Source organism: Echinops telfairi, unplaced genomic scaffold, assembly GCF_000313985.2.
Source record: "Echinops telfairi isolate 266 unplaced genomic scaffold, ASM31398v2 ScPeMD7_7424;HRSCAF=8462, whole genome shotgun sequence".
NCBI classification, from domain to species: Eukaryota; Metazoa; Chordata; class Mammalia; order Afrosoricida; family Tenrecidae; genus Echinops; species Echinops telfairi.
The window spans coordinates 92,331,921-92,337,227 of NW_022111324.1; the positions used below are offsets into that span (position 1 = coordinate 92,331,921).

At 41.2% G+C, this 5,307-nt stretch overlaps 1 long non-coding RNA gene across 1 annotated transcript in view; it reads right to left on the bottom strand.

Moving 5' to 3' along the window:
• Positions 1 to 3,051, bottom strand: part of LOC123522594 — a 7,910-nt gene extending 4,859 nt beyond the window's left edge. The window contains exon 1 of the long non-coding RNA XR_006680838.1: positions 2,867 to 3,051. This is a non-coding gene — a long non-coding RNA (uncharacterized LOC123522594). The remainder of the gene's footprint in view (positions 1 to 2,866) is intronic.
• Between the last annotated feature and the right edge of the window lie 2,256 nt (positions 3,052 to 5,307).

Here is a 5,307-nt window from a genome sequence, read left to right on the forward strand (position 1 = left end):
TGGGTGGACTTACATCTTCAACCTTTTGGTCAGCATCCTAGTACCTTGACCATTTACACTACCCACATGCCATGAATTCTGTGTGTTTCTGGATCACTAACTGTGCAAACATAGTAACTCGAGCCACCGTCTGGGAACACTCTGATAAAGTGAAAGCACATGGAAAGGGTGCGGTGGTTCGGATTCAAACTTAGGGCGACTGTTTTTTATTAGCCTTCTTTTGAGAAACTGGAGATACCACTTACTGGCTGCTTCTGGTCAGGAACAAACAGGGAAAGGAGAAAGTGTAAGAAAGGTGAATGAATGTGAAAGCTACTCACATGCAGTGATCTAGCTTCCTGGAGTGATCAGTGAGGACTGGGGGCCATCCCTCCTCACCTGGATGGATGGGATCACCCTTGTATGTGTGCTCAATATTCCCTACCACTGTCAGTCCTGAAATATTTCTTAATGAAGCATTAGAAACAGGACACCTATGGTTTGACTTTGTGCTTATTTTGTTATCTCCTGTAACTTTTTAAGAAATTGTATTTTAAAGAAATTTTAAAGAAAACATACTACTATGCCTAAATCTTTACATTTTCTCAAATGGTATTTCTTTAACAACATTTTCCCCCTCTAGCTTAAAGAAATAATATTTATAACACATTTTCCCTTTAGCTGGACTGCAAAGATTCATCTTCTCCATCACTTTAGAACAGAGATTTTTCCCAGTGTGCACCCAGAGTGACTGAACGAAGAATCATCATCCAAGTGGAATCTCCACGTAGACAATGCTGGAAGGTCGGTTGTGAGGAAGAGGGAGCAGCAAACACGACTATCCTCTTCTAGCAGTTTGCCCTTGGCACGTGTCTGATGATGAACTGGAGGTCTTGTTAGCACAGACTGTCCTCTTTTGTTGTTTATCTCCTGTAGCCACGCCCACAGGCTGTTATGCAACAGACATATCCAGTAAATACATTAATTGTAAATAAGCAATCAATGTGTGAGTGAAATTGATTTCTGATTGGTTCTACCTGCAATAGTCTGGAAACCTTGACATATTTCTTGTAGACCTGAAGTTTGCCTGGTGACATGACTCTTTCTATCAAATGGGTACCAGCTCTTAGTAGCATGTAAAGACTTTGACTTTGAAAGCGTGGCTGTTTGTCCTAGATTGTTCATTGGTCTCCACAAACTATTTAAAGACCGCCTCATATGAGGAAATGGTGTTAGCCAAGGTCTCTTCTTGAATGCAACACTCGAAGTCCAAAATTGCTCTTCTTTGTCGCTTTCAAATTCATTATCCCGATGTCCTACTCCTGACTTCATCTTGCTCTCTTTTTCTTACCCTGAACATTATTTTGCAGTATGCTCACTTATATTTTTGTCCAGGTCATCAGACGAGCAAATGTGACCTACTTGTCATTTGCCCTTGTGGTTCATCCAGGGGATCAGGCTAAAAATAAGTCAGCAAACGGCTGCTAAGCCACAGCCGTCAAGTTCCTTGTATGGGGAAGTAGCAGACACAAGCTTTGGCTGTCTCTCTTTCTAATTTCACAACAAGCATATATCCAAAGCACACAGAAACAACGGCAGAAGAGAAGTGCCATTGTTTGCTCAAGATACTATGCAGAGATTGAAAGAGGAAGGAGTGGAATTTTGGTTGTCAAAACCAATCTGAAAGGATCTTAGAAAGAGGAAAAGTCCCCGAACCTTGGTTATAAGGAAATCATTCTTTGTTGTCTCTAGGCAACCTGGTCACTGATGTCCCTTTCGAAGCTTTCACGTGCTAATGTAGACTCAATCACTCCACCAAGAACTTGTCCTGGAAGGAGAGAAAGTAGCCGAGAGAACCATCTGGAGGGAGTTCTCTGAAAAAAGGAAGAGAAAAACCGGGACGGAAGGAGAGGAGCCAGCGTGGGATGCTTCTGTGAAGTCAGGTTGGAGAGTCCTTTTGAATCACCCTCTCCCCTCACATTTCTACCTCTTATATCGTGTTACAAAAAAGAGAAACCTCAGCTTGGGAAACTGTGTCCTGGATGATTGGACTTACATTAGTTTGAACAGTGTCCAAAGAAGGAGATTCCACACTCTCCCAGGTCAGTGTGCAATGACTCCCTGAAAGGAAATTATTACTTACATCCAATTAGTTTCTCTACAAATGTTGCTTAATTTCATTTCACAGGAAATCTCTACTTCCCACATCAACTAGGAGAGTCAGAGGTAGTCCCTACAGACCCTCTCCAGGTCGATCTAAACTGTCCCTAGAGGCCTTGCATAGACATGAAATCATGGTTCTTTCTCTTGCTCTCTCTTGTCACCTGTCCCTTCACTTTGGTTCACCAACTGCATGAAAGGTGTCAGGGCCACATGTGACCCCTGCTGACTTCACTAGGGAAGAAGAATCAATCTCAACTCCAGCCCAAGAGGGAATCCTATGACGTGGAGGTCAGACACACCTCCACCTTCCAACTTCGTTACCAGTTCTGACACCAGTCATTTCTCTCAGTGCATTCTGCTTAGTTTGGAAACTCATTGCAATGGCCACATAGAACTAGGTTAGAGGGTTTAGTTGGGAAGTTACAACTCCTATAAAAAATGCTCCGGATGCAGTTTTTCGGGCTAGGAGCACCCCTTTTCAGCTATCACTGCAGGTACACCTCACTCTGGTCCTCAGTCTCTCGGCCTATGCTCTGCTTAGGCAAGTGTTGCAAGGCTCTTTTAGCCCTACCAACAAAGGTCTTAAGGGCATGCCCTTCCACTCTAAGTCATAGCTCAAAAGCTTTCAACTCTAGGTCAACACATTTAGCTCCTCAATTAAGTGTCTGGACGCATCTCACTTTGCAAGTGAGCCTCTTGCGAGAAAGCACTCAGCTTCACTCACTTGGTGGTCCGGGAGTCTTGCTGCTGCTCTGTCCCGGGCACTGGCTCTTGGTTCTGCTGCCTCTGCTACTGCTGTTCCTGTCATGTCACCACTTTGTCCTGGATTGAGGAGTTGCTGTGTGCAGGACTCTTGGGGTCCAGAGGATGCATTCCACTCCTGGGTCTTCAGCTTTTGAGATGGCTCATTCTACACCTGGTGGAATGTGACAATTGGTCAATCCCCATATTAGAAATTCACACTCCCTGTTTGCATGTTTCTATACAGTTATTTGGTGGGAGTAACAAAGACTATGGTTAGGAAGTCAGACTTCTACACCATCACTCCACTACACCATCCCATTACGTCCCACCCAATAAAACCTCAAAATCGAGATTAGGAATTGTCCATTTTAATCCTGAATTTAGAAGGCTATGTATTTTTTCACTCTGAATTTTCGTCTAAAGAATGGTACTATCTGATAGCTAGTTTGCTACTTTATTTCCTAATGGACAAAGATGACTGTAAATATAATACAGGTGTTGCAATTCACCCTACATTTCTTTAAAGGTCAGAGCACAGTTGGAAAAAAGCAAACAACCCAACTTGATAGCTAGTATCCATTTAAAGCCATGAAACAGAATCAGTTTAATATTAGTATTCCTCTGGCATTAAAAGTACATTCTAGTATACTAAGTTGTGCCTGAGTGGTACAAATGATTAATGCACTAAATTGCCAACTGAAAAGTTGGAAGTTAGAGTCCACCTAGATGCCTCAGAAGCAAGGCCGAGAGATCTACATTTGACATATCAGTCATTGGAAATGCTCATGATACACATGAGCTCACCATGGCTCATAGTTAATTCAACATCAACGAGGCTAATCTTACCAAAGTCTTCTTATAACAAAAGAATTGAACAAGTAGATTCATTATACCTTTTGCACTAGCTTTTCCTCATCATTACCTGATACAATGTCCTTGCCTAATTTAATGGACTGGAAGCATGACTTCTTTCAGATTTTTAAATTAGGATTATTGGTGTTTTGAGCTGTTGATTTTGTATATAGACATTATTGATGATGTTGATTATGAGCATTTATGCTAAAGAAATAACTTTTCCTTTCCACCTGCATCAACTTTATCTTTGTATCTACTCTTTTCTCCTGTCCCTCCTTCCCTTTCATGCTCTTACCCCATTTTTTTCATGCACTGTGCAAACAGCCTGTTTTAACAGATTTTTGCCTTTTGATAACTTTCTCTCACATTCATAGAACTATCTCTGATAACATGGCTTCTCTTCCCTTTCTTCTGCACAAGTGACTTGAATAGTCTGTCAAATGTATTTGCATGAATCTTCCTTTTTGCCTTTTAAGTTATAAGGCCTGGATTACTGCAAAAAAAAGGTGGATACATGTTTACTTTGTTTTGCTGAACTTCACAAGACATTATATAAAATGCAGCTTACCTGCTTTGTACATCCTCAATACCTACCCAATGGGACTGGCCACATAATTTGAAGGGCCAAGGAAAAAATGAAAATATGGCCCTTCTTCCTTGAACATGAAGACTATCAAGATGGTGATAGCAGACTTAACATTAAACCAAGCATGAGACCCATGCAGGCTACTCCTCCTACATAGAGAACTTTCTATGGAGAACCCGAGGCATGATCTGAAATTTAGTTTTCATTTGTTTCTTAACTGCATCTCCTGGAATCCTTGGTGACTCATGTGTCAGGATGCTAACTGCCACTCCAAGGAGAAAGAGGAGGGTTTTGCTCTACAAGAATTTATAGCCTTAGAAAACCAAAGGGGCAGTTAGTTGTTTGCTTTAAGGGATTGTTGTGAGTTGAAATTGACTTGATAGCAGTGGGTTTGGGGTTGGGTTTATATCTCACAGTGCTTTGAAAATAGTCTACTGATGTTTGGCTTCTAGTTAGCTATTTCCAGGTCTGTTGCTAAGTGGATTGTTGTTTCTTTGTAAGTGAATGGCTATTTTCTTAGTGGTTTTGCCCTTTCAGTATTGTGATAGTTAGGTTTTATGTCACGTGGGTGGGCCAAGATTCTCCCATGATGTGATCAATTCCACGAGGGGCTCTTCTACGAAGCAATCAAGTAGTTGTGGGGAAAATAGATCTCCTTAATCTGGTCACAGTCTTGCTATGATTTAAGGGGGCTTCGTACAGGGTGGGACTCCTTGGAGTTTGGAGACAACACAGCTCTCATTTGAGTGTGCTATTCTGGCCTGTTTATCAAATGACGTGAAGAGCTGCTAATTGTTTTTCTGGGTTTGTACAATGCAACATAAGGAAATATAAAAATCTAGATGGGATGCATTTTTGGGATATATTATGTATTCACACCTTAGGTGCATTCATTGTTCTTAAGAATATAAATATGAAAAGAATTACATACTTTTCTGAAATATTGAAGATTTCAGATGACATATCCTCATTACTTAACC